Raw genomic sequence first — 17,841 nt, 5'->3', positions numbered from 1 at the left:
AAATGCAATCCATCTCCAGGGTTACATACAACATTCTCCTGTAAGTGCATGCGTGCCTACACGTACAGCAGGGTTTCAAAAATTCGGCAGTGCACGTACAGAACGCATGCACTCTTCTTATGGCGAAAATTTGCGTACATGTAAAAAATACATGACTATACTTCGACCTTAAGAATGTAGGTTATAGCACTTGGTCAGACCGGATTTTGAATGCTTTGCAAATAGATGCAGGCTTAACGTTTGCCCTGAAACCTGGCCCAAAAGATGTACTAACCAAATTTGATTCTCATTCGGTTGCTTTTCTGAGGCACGTAGGGCTTCTTTATGTACATCAGCCGTGTTCAATATCAGCATGTTGTTCTGATTCATTTAAGCGGTACAGGTTCAGCACTAAAGCGCTTGCTTTGAGGACGAAAGAGGAGCTCGGTGATATGCATCAAACTTCTCAGGCAGAAGAAAGCGCCTGCTAGGCCACTTGTAACTCCACTAAGCGTAGAAAAAGATTCAGCTAGCACCCCCACCTTCTCTCCAGACCTGGCCTTTAATTTTGAATGTTCCTCACAAAGCGCATTGTCTTGCTAAGCTCTTGTAGACCCCCCCTCAACAGTCAACTCGCCACCCCCAAACACACTGATAGAGAACTAAACTCAAAGGGTCTTAAATGAATGCTTGTTCAAATGTTTTTTTTTACTTGAAGACATGAAGACATGTTTGTGGCTGGTAGCTTTTCTCAATTTACTCTTTATTGGTAGACAAACCAGCAAAAAGTTACTTTTGGACTAATTTTGTTCAGGCACCTCAATTGATACAGCATTGTGTTAGCAGTGCAAAGGTCATGGGTTTGCTTCCCAGGTAAAGCTCATACTGATTAAAATGTATAAACGGAACGCACTCTAAGCCACTTTGGATAAAAATGTCTGCAAAATGTGGAAATGTAAATGTCATCATCAAACAAGACTACCGTTTTCCTTGGTCTAGAGGGGAGCATAGTGCCTGGGGGTCCTAGATGCAGGTCTGACATTTTTCTGCATCATATACCGCCCATACGCAGTTCACACACAGGGCAGATTCACTATAGGGGTTCGGAATCACAGCCGACCAGATGATTGCACCAAACACAGTGAATGAGTGCACAGCTGAGATTGTCTATTGCTCCATTTAGTTCACAGATGGTTCTTGCTAGGTGACTTATTGAGTTTTATGGTCAAGGAAATAAACATGAATTGGTTGGCATTCCTACCAATCAAGAAACTAAAGGAAAGGACAGATAAGCAAAGAGCTTATCTGTTCAAACCTGGTTGGGTGAAACAGTACGGACTATCACATAGATCTTAGCTCTGTTTACACGACAGTAATTTACTAATAATGGAAAGGACAATGTCGTCAAAACAATCCCTATTCACAAGAATCCAAAAAAATGATTAAAAATCAGTGGCGGACGGTCTTTTTTCGAGGGTGAATAATGCGAAGTTCGTCACAACATGTATGTAGCCTGTCATGTGTGTGGTTCATAATTTCAAAATATGTGTTTGGCGCGTCGAGGGAACCTATGTGCATCACGTCTCTTGTCAAAATAAGTGCCTGCTGCAGACGCGTCTAAAGGGTTTATGATAAAAGAGACGCTTGCGTTTGCCAGATACTCGCATAATCTCATGCGTAATCAGAGTTTACTGTTAAGGGAGTGTCTTGCGTGTATTTTGTAAACGTGAGCGTCTCTTTTATCATAAACGGTTTTGACGCGTGTGCAGCAGGCACTTATTTTGACAAAACACGTGATGCACATGGTTCACATGACGCAACAAACACATATTTTGAAAACACGAGCATCACACATACTCCAAACACTTATTTTGAATTTGCCCCCCTTCGGAAGAGCAGTCACGAGCCGCCACTGTTAAAAATGCAGCAGCATACCAGGCTGAACGTTTGAACACATATTAATCATGCACATGATGTCACTGTTTTTACAAATTGGAGTTTTATTAGTCTTTAATTTCTGAGGCGATAACAGTATTGTTTCTTCACAAAACATTCACTTTGAAACTCATGTGCATTTTCTGGCCTTCCAAATACAGTTTTTGTATAAATGAATGGGCAAAGTTTTTATTTTTTTTTTATTTTTTTTAGTTAACCCCTAAATCTGGTTTTGGGTTAGATGGCAGAATAATATGTAATCACAACCAACAGGGAGACACAGTTAATCCAACATACAGAAGTATAATAAATATGAGTGTGAAAAACACATATGTTGATCAATTGTTTCAATCATGATTGCTACATTTTAATATTTTGTCCCCCGTTCTTAATTGTGAGAATATATCATATCTAAGTTACAGACAAAATAAACCCTAACTTGAAAAAATAAAACAAACTCTCCACTTCCCATGCCACACAAAGACTCAATGTACCTCGACCCCAAATTGCCTCTAGAGGCCAAGATCCCATCTCACCCCCACCCCTTCCTCGACCGTAACTTGTTACTTCAAACAGGACCAGGACTTGCACTGATTAACTGGATTTCTCCGCCACCCACCTATTAATGCTCGAACCTTCATTAACACCGGCCTGATGAATGGTGTAGCGTTGAGAGGAGGTGTTAACACAGCACCTGCCTGCACTCATGTGGCCATTTATTAACCAACAATGACCTTCCACATCATAAAGCTGCTGGCCCTCTATTTGCTGTCTAATAAACAGAAGGCTACCCTTCCACCCCACCCCGGCTCTTTAACTTGGCTCTCCCAAACTCTTTATTGTGCTTTAAAGGACAGAAAATGTCGGTAAACTCGGAACACCTGGAATGAAGGGGGGGACAGGGATGAAACTGCAGGTGGCTTGCTGGTGGATGAAAAGGTAATCTAAGGACCAACATATCCTCCAACTCATACGATTGCTTTTACTAAATTACCGGCAGCATGTGAAACTTAATATATTAGGGTATAAAATTATATTTTGGGGTATAATTTTGCTATGATGACATGTACAGGGATAACATTTTCAATTTAAACTGCCAGGATTAATTGTATTTATTACACTATTCAGGCATTTAGGGCAAATAACATACCCGTTTATTTATTATATGATACAAACAAAGCATACAAAACAGTCACAACTTTTTAAAAATGTACTTAAAATATTCCAAGTGTACTGAGGACAAACAATCGATTTATTTGAAGAAAATTGGCAAAAGCGATGACAATCCGCTGTAAATATCAGATCCGGACGTACAGTACACTGATTCAAAAACTGCCGCGATGCTACGTCATCTATGATTGTGAAAAGGCATTGGCTTTCGTGTGTCTCGTGACCAATCGCATCACTACATCAGCTAAGAATGTAAAATTGGCTATTGGCTTTTGTGACCGACTACGTCATGCTGGTTTATGTTTGAATGAGATTCTGACTGTGCGTTCTTCATATAAAGTAATCGTATGGCTTCAGGTCGCAAGGTTTGCAACACAAATAGTTTGTAATACTTTTATACTGTTTTATGCAATAAATATCTGACTGTACTTTTACTTGCGTAAACCATAAATGTTTAAGAAACCGTTTCTACATTTACAAATTCATAAAATGAAATGTGTATAATCTGATGTATAAGGCAAAAAACTTTAAACGTAACAACAGGTTGTATTTATAAGCTACTGTCGCTAGAGGACAATAATGCCTTAATACATCACTTTACGTCATAATAAGACTTATGAGGTCGTTTTTTTTGGAGGACAGTCTCCTAAGCACACAGGCATATAACACTGCATCAATGTGTCACAATACTAAGGCTTTGTTTACATTAATGCGTTTATGCTTTAAAACGCGTTATTTTTGCTACGTTTACGCCTTTCATCTACACTACATCACCGTTTTCGACCCTCATAAACGGATTCGTTCGCAAACGCTGAAGACCCTGTTTTAGTTTGAGAACTCAGACGTTGCTCTGAGTGTAAATGAACATAGACAGAGTCTTATGTAAACGAACAGCTGATATTAACGTGACAGCGCATCATTTTCAAAGTAAAAATTATTTTATTCATGTAAATGTTGGTTTGCAACGGAGGTTTTGCCAAAAATAGTAAACATCTACCAACCAGCTATTATAAACGCTATATCGGATTGTTTTAACATGTATCCTTATATATAATGTCTGTTTTATATGAATGTTTGAGTATTGTTGGGTTTAATGTGTTTATGTTTTGTTTAAATTTAGTTAGCTTACGAAAGATAGACTGTAATTTTAAACGCCATATAGGCGTTGTAAAGGCCAATATGAAGGGAGAATTGTAATGGGTCAGACATTATTTTCCAGTTTAATGTAAGTTTTGTTTGCTACTTTAAAATGAATTTCGTTTCAGATAATTTGTCTCTTAATTTTAATCGATGTTTTGTTGATAAGTTTTGTGAATATAAATTAATAAAAACAATAAACTTAACGTCATTAATATAATGCTCGTTTAGGCGCTTAGCTTTTAGCTATTTGTGTGTTGCTAGCGGACTACGTGCACGGACCTCGCACACTTTTAAAAATTAATGCAATAAGCATTTCTGTAGGCTAAAGCAATACTTCACCTCTTACTATGCTTGATTGAAGTTTGCATTTGCTAAAATTTATTTTTGCTTCAAGTTCGCTTCTGTTTAGTACTGTTCACTTGAATGCTTTCTTTTTAAATCATAAAGACCTTTCTGTTTAGTTATAAAATCAAAATTAACCTATTAATCATATTAATATGTTGTAGGGGGGAGATAGAACAGTATAAGACTTTCCCAAACAAATTTTTATAGGTTCAAAAATAGTGTCTGTTATAGTTGCCAGCAAAGGACCCATGTATGACTTTTTGTCAATATCGCACACCCCTAGGCTGCATAAACGTGCAAAGGTAAGCTATTATTAGAGTAATAAGTTATTTTACACTTTTATGCGCATGCCCAGTTACGTGATTGGTCATGTTTCATGCATTTATGGTGGTGTATAGTGTGGATGAAGATTCTTTTTAAAATGCCAGTATAAACGAGGATCGTTTTCATTTTAAAATGCCGTTTTAAAACGCAAATGCTCTAATGTAAACATGGCCTAAGTAGGTAGGGTGGTACTACTGTATAGATGGTTTGTAAGATGCCTGATCCCTTTCACACAATGCACTGATCCCATAAAATTGCCTTCGGTTCTGTGTGAATGCAAACTACTCCCGGAATTGATCCCAGGATCGCTCCTGGGATGGGGATCTAATGACATTGTAATAACGGTTACACTTTATTTTGATAGTCCACTTTAGACATTCTACTAACTATAAATAACTTTGCAACTACATGTCAACTAACTTTCAATCATTTGCAACTATACATCAACTAACTGTCATTAGTGTATTAGTAGACTGTAAGGGTTGGGGTTAGGGAAGAGGTTTGGGTTAGTGGAATAAGTTGACATGCACCTGCAAAGATACTTATAGACAGTTGAATGTCTGTTGAGATTTCATCACAATAAAGTGTTAGTAGATATTAAGCAGACATTCTACTAATTCTCTAAAGAATGGTAGTTGATAAGTAGTTGCAAAGTTACTTATAGTTAGTAAAATGTCTAAAGTGGACTATCGAAATAAAGTGTTACCGTAATAACATTACTGGAATGTCTCATGTGAAAAATGTGGAACTGAGTGGAGATTATCTGTGATTTGTGTATCCATACTGTACAGTTTTTATTTCTTTAAATTCAAAAAACTAAGAAAATCGGACACTCTTCATCATTACTACACTGCAAAAATGCTGGCTTGTTTTAACCCATGGTTGGGTAAAATATCGACAAACTCCTCTGTTGGTTTAAATTAAAATTGTTAAAATAACTCCAACCTAAGACTCTACGGATTCTTATGAAAAGGTAAATTTGATGGACAGACCGCATTTTACTGTAAAAGGTGGCAGATTTATGTGCACCATTCTTTGAGCTATAGTGCTTGGCCTCCAAGTACCATTCCTGTCCTCCCTCTGTGAGCAAACAAGAGAGAGTGAGAGAGATCATAATGGGCCCTAATGTGAAGACATATTTATTTCATTCATTAGGTGGAGTAATTGGGCCCTCTTTCAGTGTGGCCTGGGTTAAACAGCCGAGTGATGGATGGCGCTTTTGACAGAGGTTAGCCGGCTTCCGCTCTCAATCTCATTCTTTTCTTTGAGAGATGGCTCCTGTCACAGCATTCGCGAGAAGATCGACCAGGAGAGTGGCGCTATGGCCAAAATTGGTCAAAACTAAGTCAATGAACAGAACAGAAAAACACACCAACAACAGACCACTACCCCTAAACCTGCCTTGCTATTAACAAAATCCCCATTCTTCAAAAATTCTGTAATTTCTGCTTGATAGTAAAAATAAATTGTTACACAAAAATGCTTCTCGTTGTTACCTGCTTTCCAGACCACCAGTGCTGGTGTACTTGTGACCACTATGATACATTTAGGTCTTTAGAAGAATAAACATTTCAAGATGGGACGTTGGCAAATAAACCTATTTATATAAATTATTCCTGCTGAGTAAACCTGTAAAAAGGAAACCACAGTTGTCAATCAAGGTTCTGTGCATTATTACAGTCAGTAAAAATTGTGCACTTTCACAGATCTGGCAATTACTATACAATTGATTTATTGAAAGAATACCTTTTAATAATGGCAAGCATCTCAATAACTAATGCTTATATGTGGGGTAAGGGATTTGAGTGAACCGCTAAGCACAAGTATTACATTTCTGTGGGTATCGCACATGAATAATAACTCAAATCATGTTGTTTGTTGAGAATGGTGTGCTGTTACTTCTCCAAGTGATTAAACTTATGACCTGAAAGACAAAACAAACAAAATTCTCATAGACGAACGGAGTGTAAGGAAAAGTTATAAAGGAATCCTTTAATTATCAAAATATAACGGACTAATGGGCTCTTCTAAATTGGGCCAGTAAGCAACCATCTAGCGACCACCCAGAACCCCCAACCTTTTAGGTTAAAGTCATATGTTTGAATTTGTGAAATAAGTCATGTGGAGAAAAATATTACTGTGTTAACATATGAATTTCTGAATATGAATGCATTCTTAAAAAATAAGGGGCTTCGTGATGCCATATAAGAAACATTTTGGCCCAATGGTTCCTTAACACCTGAAGAACTTTCTGTATAAAAAGGTTCTTAAGAATATTAAAGGATATTTTAAGAATGCCTGGGGTGCATTCCCAAAAGCATTGTTAGCCAACTACTGTCGTAAGTTTCATCATTACTGACAAAGTTTAACTTTTTGGTGTTTCCCGAAACCATAGTTAAAACGAACATTCGCAAGCTGCATCGCAAACTTGTGTGGTTTGAACGACAGGTCGTTAAAAGTATTGTTATTAATATGTAGACTTAAGTTGATCACGCTTTTGAACAAAATAAGCAAGAAACATGTAGTACATTCTATATCCATCACTCTCAATATATACCAATTTTATTTTACGTCTTTAAGTTTGTAAATTAAAGCGCTGCATTTGAAAACTGTGCATGTGCGCATGCCTACGAGCTTTAAGACCCTGGGGAATCCCTGAGAGGAGTGACGTAAGAGGGAACTTGCGCATTAATTAAATATCTTCAAAAAAACAACAGATAACTAAATAACGATAACAAAAACAGTCGTCTGGTGCAATATTTTTTTACAGCAGTAATCTGACATTAAATCAATTAAATCGATGTCCCACGTGACATCATCAGTCGAAGAAGGGGTGGGATGGGATCTTGGCCTCTAGAGGCAATTGTTGAACCAACATGGTTTAAACGACGAATGTCTATGTTTTCGGGAAACAGTCTTGACAAATTAGTTAGTTTATCCAACTATGCATAGTACTACGATGGTTCAGAAGTACTAACCTAACCTAACCTAACCCGAATGCCTATGTTTTCGGGAAACAGTCTTGACAAATTAGTTAGTTTATCCAACTATGCATAGTACTACGGTGGTTCGGAAGCAAGTTACGTCATTGTTCGGGAAACACACCCTTGAATGGTTCTTTGAGGAACCAAAAATTAGGTCAAGACTGTATGTGAACTCCTTTAATACTGTTTAAAATCTCGGGACAACACACGCAAGTTCAAGATGATATTTTTGAAAATTCTAGGTAAAGAATTTAAAATGGTAAAAATTTACACTGTTTTTATTTTTTTATCAACACACAATTGTGCTACTCATACTTTAATGAGCTAACTTTTACTCAAAAATGTGTAAAAAATATATACAGTATATAAAAAAAAGAATGAGAGAGACCCTAAATATTTAAACAGTAGTGTACATGCAGAAAGCACATTAAAGGTCCCATTTTTCCTGTGTTTTCAAAGCCTACACTGTAAAAAAATTCCATAGAAATTGCAGCTGGGTTGCCGGTAATTTACCGTAGATTTAAATTTATGTTTTTTACTGGCAATATTTTGTTCAAAGTTAAATGAACATTAAATATTTACAAGTCTTTGTCTTTACAGAGTAAAACTAAAATAACAGCATTAAGCAAAACATTCTGGGAAACAAAATCTGAAGCAAAAAACAGAAAAAGGTTGATGATGATTTCTGGTTCCCAGAATGCTTTGCATGAGGCTGTTATTGTATATTTTTATTCTGTAAAGATAAAGACTTGTTAATATTTGAAATGTACTTAACTTTGAACAAACTCTTGCCAGTAAATAACATAAATGTAAATCTATGGTAAATTACCGGCAACCCAGCTGCAATAACATTGTAATTTCTATGGATTTTTTTACAGTGTAGATTGTGTTTACGATGCGCATTATAACATGTGTTCATGTTTCGTGTGTAAAAAATGCAGTATTTTTCACACAATTTACTTATCTCTATACCGCTGTTTTCACTGTCCTAAAAACAGGCTGATGTCTTCCTTGTTCTATGAGCTTAGATGGCGACTGACGCATTCCTATGGGCAGAGTTTAGTCATACAATATTGACGTCATTCAACCGGGAAGTAGAGGGCTGTAGTCCAAACCGGCCGTTCGTAGGCTTTGAAATGCAAATTCTGTTAAAGAAAATATATCGCTTGGCAGTGACCTTTGAGCTTGATTATTTTGCAGGTATTAATTATGCTCTAACAGCAACCTTACACACCAAGTTTGAAAAATTCACTGTTGTTTTGCTGTGAACTGACAGTCCACATTGCGCCCTGCCCATATTTTTTTGATCCCTTCTTCTGGCTGAGTCCCATCTCTGGCAGGTGGATCAAACCATCACATGAGCAGGGGTGGGACAGGCTCTTAAATTAAATCCAGGGTGAAGCATGGTTTCACAGCTCCCTCTGCACTATGCCCTTCCAGGAAATAAATGCCATTTTATGTACGGCTATAAATCCTATCAAATGAGCACTTTCTTCCATCATTTAACTGTTTTTCCTTCATGTGATGCCACAGAGCTGGTCAAACGCCTGCCGGAATGCACAGGCAGTCACCTATTAGCTTCAACTATCGTTATCTAAAGCACTGTGGCAAAAAAAGCACTAAAAGGTATCTTGAATAAAGAAAATATTTAGATTTTTTTCACGTTTGTCAAATCTATAAAATTCAGTAGCAGTGTAAAAGTGTGCATATCTATATTTGTGTGTACAGCATGCAGGCTGCAGTTCTGGTCAGCATAGCGGCTGTTTAGTTTTTTTTACTTCTTTGCTGGCCCGCTTCACTATATTGGTCAGGACAGGCAATAGTGTTGATTACTCATTGGCCATTAGATTGCTTTCACTGCCATGGTTAAGCCGTCCGCATCATGAGATTGCTTGGCTGAGCACAGGATTAGAATGTACTTCAGCCAAATCCCTCTTTTTTTCTGCAACTCTCTCTCTCTCTCTCTCTCTCGTTCCCTCAGGGTTCATGTGGCTACCCTCAGGTCAACGCGGCACACACACATTTTTAAGCACACACATTCGGTGGAGAGGTGGCTGAACTTGCTGTACAATCACTATTACCTCATTTCCTGTGACCATTCCTTTAACCTCACGTTTTTTTTTCTGGACAACCAATGGTTTTACTAATAATATTAATGACTCCTCTGTATTAACTCTGTTTAGGGCAAATCTAAATGGACAAAATTAAGAAAAGTTGATTTAACCCTTATGCTTAATGTAATTAAATATATTAAGTAGTGTAAACTTACATTTATATTATTTTCACGTTGCCAAAAGATAGTCTCCCATCTTTTTCTTCTTATGTTTTTTTCGGTTTCTTAGTTTGGTGTGTAAGATACAAAAACCAATGCTATGTCATCTTAATCAGTGTCTTGTTGACTAAAACACAGCATAATTTTTGAAATATGTCTCCAGCTCTTAGCAACTGAAAATATTTTCACCCAGCGGGGTTAGTTGTAACGCTGTGTTACAACTAACCCTTCAGCACTAACTATATGAAAACAGCTAACGTAAACGTAATTTTTGCGTTGTTTTAAATAGGCTCACCAATGATTGCTGGCTGCCAAACAAAATAAATGTGCCTGTCTTATCAATATTGTGTGTCAAAACATATTTTTGTTCATATCTTTATGATTGATTGAATAAGGTCACGTCAAAGATTAAAATCATAATGAAACTAATGGCTAAAATCAGACTTTGATTTTCATTATCTTAGAATTTGATTTTGAGACTTAAGTATGTTTTTTACAGATACATATCACATATAATTTTTTTGTCATAATTGTGCTGCTTTTTCTCACATATTTAGACATTTGTATACATTTATAATTGAACTATGGTTAGATAAGGGATGAATAATGTAAATACCTGTCTGTCTATTATAGACAGATATATAAACAATATCCACTTCAAGTATATAAACAAAATAGTATTGAAATATTTGCCTGCAAACTTAACTTTTAGCAAGTGTTACAACTAACCCCCTGCCTGTTACATTTAACCCCATCTATGGGGTAAGTTGTAACATTTGCACTTCTGTCATGTTTGGTGTAATTGTCCAAGAATGGTAAGTACTAGAAACAAACTTTAAATGTTCATTTGTAACAGAGATGTGTGTGTTGCTTGTGTAAAAATATAATTAATCAAACTCCGCTTTCCCCTTCACTTATTAACGAAATTCTACTAAACTTAATTTCTGGGTTCCTGTAACATGTTCTGCCTTTTAGGTTATTTTAAACAAATTTTTTTTGGTTTTTATTGATTTGGTGTTTAAGCAAGCACAACATAAAAACTGTAATTTCACTGTAATTATTTTTGTTTTTCCATTGCCCAAAAAAATTTATTGTGAGTTTCTGGCAGTAACTGCCTCGTAATTTTTTTTCAATATATTTAATAATTGTTTTATATAGAATTATTAAACAATAATGCATATTTATAATCGCTTTTTAAAAAAGCTTATCAGGCTCACCTGCAAATAGGATAACCACATTATACTGCAGCAAATTTTTGAGTGATAGGGATTTTTTTATTTATTATAATAAAAATATATGTGGAAAACAAACAGGCTAATCATTGTTCATATAGTTGTTCCTAAGCATTATTCAATTTTAAATCCTTGTAATATTCTTATAACATTTTGGTTACTTCTGCTTTAAAAACTTCCACCACCACTAAATGAATAACGAAAAATTTGAGAAACCAGTTGAAACCTACTGATCCAGTAAATAATTTACACACAAAAAAAGGAATGATTGAAGTTAAATATAAAATGACTGTCGGCACAACAAGTAGACAGAGAAAAAATAAAAGCCTTTCCTTGAAAAATAGCCACCTTTAAAAAAAGACTTTCAACATCTCAGTAGATTTAACAGGTGTAAAAACACTGAGCTGGCTGATCATGTGGTGAGCTGAGCACTGGGAACTTATGGCAAAAAGTTACAAAGAGAGAGAGAGAGAGAGAGAGAGAGAGAAAAGAAAGAAGCATAGCATTGCAGCTTAAAGCTCATTAACTTCTTTTGCTGGCACCTTGCTGAGTTAAAAAGGGCCGACCGCCTGGCAAAGACACGTCCACTGGCCGATAATCATGTCGACAGTGGCATTAAGCAATCTTTTAGATTTGGTTACTGATGCTTGCCGGTTGTAAAAATACTTGCTTTTGAGTGTCATTGTAGCTTAATGTGATAAAGTAGCCATCTGTCATTTAGAACAATGGGGGATCTTTCAGAGAAGTGGAGGAACAATGAAGATGTAGTAGCTATACGCAACTTTATTTGGACATCCAGCGTTAATTATGAATGCAGCGCAACATATTTCTAATGCAAAACTATAACTCATAACAACACGAATCTTTTTCCCCGCTGTACTACGTCAACAAATTACTGGTGACATATAAATAAAGCCATCTCCAAATGATTCAAGAAATGGTTTACTTCCGATAAAGCCTTCACAGGAGCCCATTATAAGTTCAAGCAACAAACAGAAAGCAAACTCAGTCCGAGCCAATTTCAAGCAAACAAAAGTGAACACACCATGATAAAATTATTTGTCTAACAACTGGATTTGTCAGGTTAGGCAGAGTATGGAAAAACAGAAAGCATGAATTTACCACACGTGTCATAATGCATCCACACGAACACATTTATCTGGATGGTGAAGCTCTGGCCCTTTGGACCGCTGGCAGGTTCTACTTAAAGAGAGGTACATTAATCTGCCACAGTTAACTCAGAGCCAAAGGTCTGGCAAAAACTGATCAAACACAGAGTGGGAAGCGTATATGTGTGTGTGTGCATTTGTCTATGAGAAGGAATTTTTACTGAGCTTCGCATCTGACCACACATGCACCCCCTAATGCAAACAGACACACACACATACGCAGACATGTCTTTGACATATAAAACTGTCACTTCGCACCTGCATGCATGAGCTCTAGTCTAGGCTGTCGACTGGAATACTTCCACTTCCCATGAGTCTTTGCAGCCAAACGGGGGGCTGTTAATTTACGGCATGCGTGATTTAATTTATTTTAAAAATGTGTTCGTTAAATCGTTACAGTCGGTGAAATAAAATAACACTCAATGAGAAATGCATGCTTCAGATGATGATGTTGGGCTGTTAGAAGAGACATAATGGAGTATTTGGTGTAGTTTGTAGAGTGTGTCGTGATGAAAGAGTTGTGTGTGTATGTGTGTGTGTGTGTGTGTGTGTGTACATGGGCACTAACGGCCTAACTGTGTGCCACGCACCTCATCTCCAGTTTCATGGGCTGAATACCAGTGGCCACTTACCAACAGTGATACTGATATACATCATATCCATGACAAGGGGTGTGCTTTGAGTTTTTAAGAACACACACACTTACATACACTGTTTTACCTTGGAGAGTCCTTTATCCTCTTACAGTCATGCACTTATGAGAAGGGCAGATACTCTGGGAATATTGTTGTGTTTGTTTAGCAGACACAGTGGCGGATTTAGGCATGGGCGACATGGGCAGCCGCCCAGGGTGGCATTTGGCGGGTGACGGCATGGGGCGAATAAATGAAATGTGCGGATTTTTATTGCTCATTTTATGTCACCGTGATGTAAGTTAACCTGTTTGGGACTTGATGCATGCACCCTGCCGTCAGATCGATCAGTGTATGGCATCAAGTCAATAACAATGCGTCCAATGCCTAGCGTGCATAGTAGAAGTACCATAGTACAAATAGCTCTAAAAAATGTTGGTAGCCGTTGGTTAAGGTTTATCACCCATGCAGCAATGCAACTCAGTAGCTCTTATCCTCTCATCCTGTTTTTGGCGTATTGGTGTATATTCCTCTACAAAATTATTATTTAAGCTTTCTGACATCACAGCTAGAAAAGTGATATTATATTTCAACAGTAGGGTTCAAACATAGGTAAGTACTGTCTTTTTAGTGCTTTATTACACTTAATCAACCTCAATTATACAACACCATTATAGGAAAAAAGTCATTGATTTTTATAGACCAATTCTTGGCACTAAGCCACATTTAGAAACATTGATATTTGTATTAAACATATTTTGACTGATCTTTAACCTTTTAAAGCAGTTAAAAGTGGGAATATGCAGGATTGTCCAGAAATTAAAAAGTATAGACATACACAAAAATAATCCCTCTCAAACATTACTTTTCCACAAAGTGCGTGTGCACTGTTAAAAAAAATTGGTCAAAGTGTAACCTTTAAAAAGGTATAAATGTGCCATTAGGTGCAGATTTGTATACATTTGGTACCAATATGTACCTCTGAGGTAGGTGCAATGCTGTACTTTTTTGAAAGCACCCCAGTGAGAGCTGAGGTACAGATTTTGACTTTTATTTTCTGACAGTGTTTGTTTCTAATAAAAGTAACACTTTAGAATAAAGTTTTATATCTTAAAATAAGTTATCGCATTAGCCTACAGTATGAAAAAGTTTGGTTCCAAAACGAGATAACTTTTTGTATTTACGGAAAAGTCACATAAATTTCAAATGTGCAAATTCACATGTGAAATGTGTGTTTTTGGAAAAAATTTATGTGAATCCCAAAAACAAAAAACGATCCAATAAAACATATGAAATTCATGTGGTTTTTCTGTAAGGGTTAAAATCTAGTTTTTTGATTGTGCATTCCAATGAATATCAAGTTACCAAACTGCAGTTGGTTTGATTTAAGCCTTTATAACTAAAAATACAGCTTAGTAGCACAATAAAACAATAAAACACAATAAAAAAAACAATAACATAATAATAAACATGTTTTGACAAAACAAAATAAAAACAGAGTTATCTCATTTTGAAACCAAACTCTTCATTTGTACACTATTGATTGTTAATACAAACAGTTGTTTATTGTTTATCGTGTTTGTTTATTATGCATGAACAAAACAATGTACGGCAAGTTGTTATCGCAGAATAAACTTTGACAGATTGACCATGATCTTATATCACCCTAGAATAACAACTGTCTGACTGTACATTATCCGGTACTTGCCACAAGTAAATTTATGGACACATGCAGTATGGGTGATTCTCACGAAAGCCAGAATTAGAAGGTGTCCAGCATCAGAATTTTTAACAAGCCCTTGAAGACAATTTTTTTTCACATTTAAGATTAAGGTCTGAACTTACTATAACCATTATTTTTAGAGGATTTAAAAATATTTCCTATAGAATTATTTACATTTTTTAGATTATCAAAAATGATCATTACCCCAACATGATATTACATTAAATTTATAAACAAACTCATGTTTCGGTTAATGAGAACTGAACAGTTGTCTAGGTGCTATGACAAACAAAATTTCAACTTTTATCTGGAGAAAAAAGAATAAGAACTGCTTATCTGGTAGCCATCTTGAGTGTCACAATTTTTTTTTAAATGTTAGTTCCTTGAAGGCTTAAACAATGATTGAAAATTGTTGCGGAGGATGAGAAAATTGGTCTTGGACACATTTATATACATTATTATTTTCTCTAAATTTACCAATGATCACCAAATACCACACATTTCTTTACTGTAAATGTTTATAGTATAACATGCACTGAAGCTTTTTATTTTTTTGATTTTTCATTTAGAATTATTTCCATGTCAAAGAACCCAAATCCAGTCATGGACACGTTGCGGTAATGAAAAATTTCCCCTTAAATGTGGAAAAAACAACAAAAAAGTTTGGATGATGTCATTTGAAATTATGTGCAAAATAGTACATGAAGAGATGTTTGTAACTGTATGTTTCTTATTTTGATACTCTTAATTTGCATTTACTTTTTTACCAAAATGTTTTATGACACCTCATAAGTCTAATCTTGCGAGAATCACCCATATATTAATTTGATATATATTTTATTAGTGAATTTGCAAGATAGTTCATAAAGAAATGCAAACCTTCCAGAGGAAAATTAGCTGTAATTTTGAAGCTGGTTGCCAGTAACTTACTGTAGAAGATAAAGACTTGTTAATGTTTAATGTTCATTTAACTTTGAACAAACTGTTGCCAATAAATAACATACATTTAAAATCTACAGTTAGTTGGTGCCAACCAGCTGCCAGCTAGAGGTCTACACGGAAGACCCGAGACCCGAAGACCCGGGACCCGACCCGGGACCCGTACGGGTTCGGGTCTATATTTTAAATAATCAGCCGGGTCCGGGTCGGGTCCCAATCTATTACTTCGGGTCCCGGGTCTGTTTAACATTGTGGATAATACCCGAGGTCAATCGGACTCGGAGAACACACACTCACATTTAAATAAAATATTTCAAAATCAGCAACAAAAACTTAGATGAACTGTCGCATAGCATAAATTTTTTCTATGACGCTAAAATTGCGTTAAAAAGTTTATATTTGGTTGCTCCAACCAGGCAGCTAACGCGCATGTGCTCTTGTAATGTTTCTCTGGCTACCAGTCAGGAGCTTCTGCAGTGAGACGCAATGACTTTACCTTTGACAATTGGCTCTTTTATTTAGAAGGCGGGACCTATTCCGCCGTACCGCGCATTTTGCACTGACTTCTCTAATTTTTATAATAATATTATAAATTGACCGTCTTGCTGTTATATCTAAAGTTTTCGCGACTCAAAGAGCACAGAGATGATAGCAAAGAAGCAAACGAAAGCAGCCATGGCACTGAACGAGCAATCGTTATTATAATCCAAATGGGCAAACATTATTAAGCAAGTTGACCCGATGTGAAACTGCGTTATTAATCACCATGACTGTAAAGTGGACTTTAAAAGCTGGAATAAGCATTAAACATTTCAATCGTCAAGATAGGAATAACATGGATGGAACTTTCTTGGAAATAAGGATTGTGCATCACACAGACAGGTACAAGGAGGGAGAAGACTAACTTCTATGGGTAAGACAAAAAGTTTAATTTTCGCTACTTGTTTATTGACTTTTTAATAACATTTAGCTAAAGAATATTTGCCGGTCGGGTCTGTGTCTTCCCGGACGGGTTCGGGTCCAGATATTAAATTATAGACGGGTCTTCGTCGGATCCGGGTCCAGCTTTTAAATAATAGACGGGTCCGGGTCGGGTCCGGGTCCAGCTTTCATAACAACAGACGGGTCCGGGTCGGTTCAGTGTAGCACATTTGCGGGTCTGATCGGGTTCGGGTAGGAATTTTTGGACCCGTGTAGACCTCTACTGCCAGCAATACTGTAATTTCCTCCGGATTTTTTTACAGTGTAGCCACGACATGAACTTCAAGATGAACATTATGATTTGTAAATATGTTATGCATCAGGCCTACTTTATTGGAAATTATTTGTATGTACTAAACTTTACCGTCAAGATAACATGCATCACCCGGAGGAGGCTGTGTTATCAGTTTGAGGCGGTTGATATCTGGATATAACAAACCTCGGAATGTCGCCTCTGGCAAATCGGAATCAAGCATTCCAGAGCGCCGTGTAATAACTAAGGTTAACATACAGGTACAACCTTTTAATTTTGAAAATGTATTAGTCAATTAACATTAGCTAAAATGAATGAACACTGTAGAAGAAGTAGTTGTTAATGTAGTTAACAAATGTAAAAAAATCGTAAAGTATTACTATAATAATAGTAGGCTAAAGAAAAATATGGAAGTAAGTAAAGGCATAAAAAGGAGGTGGAGATGGAGCGAGCAGTTATCTGTGTCCAGCGGTTCTCCACATGAACACACACCTAGTGAGCTCATTCCTGGAATTCCAGTTAAAGGCAGGCACAAGTCTCTCCACTGGGTCATTTGACATGATTGACATTATTTGCTACCATTAGCCACCACTATGTGGTTGCCCTCTGACCCCTAGCGAGCGTGTTGTTTGACACAACTTTAAACAGTATGGTTTAATCTCCATGGGAAAAAAGCCCCTGAATCCAGACACGGTCTCTCAGATCAATCAACAATTAGAGATGAGATAATATGGCTCTAATCTCCAAGGTCAATGATTCATCT

This window comes from Paramisgurnus dabryanus, chromosome 13 (assembly GCF_030506205.2).
Source record: "Paramisgurnus dabryanus chromosome 13, PD_genome_1.1, whole genome shotgun sequence".
Taxonomy (NCBI): Eukaryota; Metazoa; Chordata; class Actinopteri; order Cypriniformes; family Cobitidae; genus Paramisgurnus; species Paramisgurnus dabryanus.
This window is presented reverse-complemented; position numbering follows the sequence as displayed.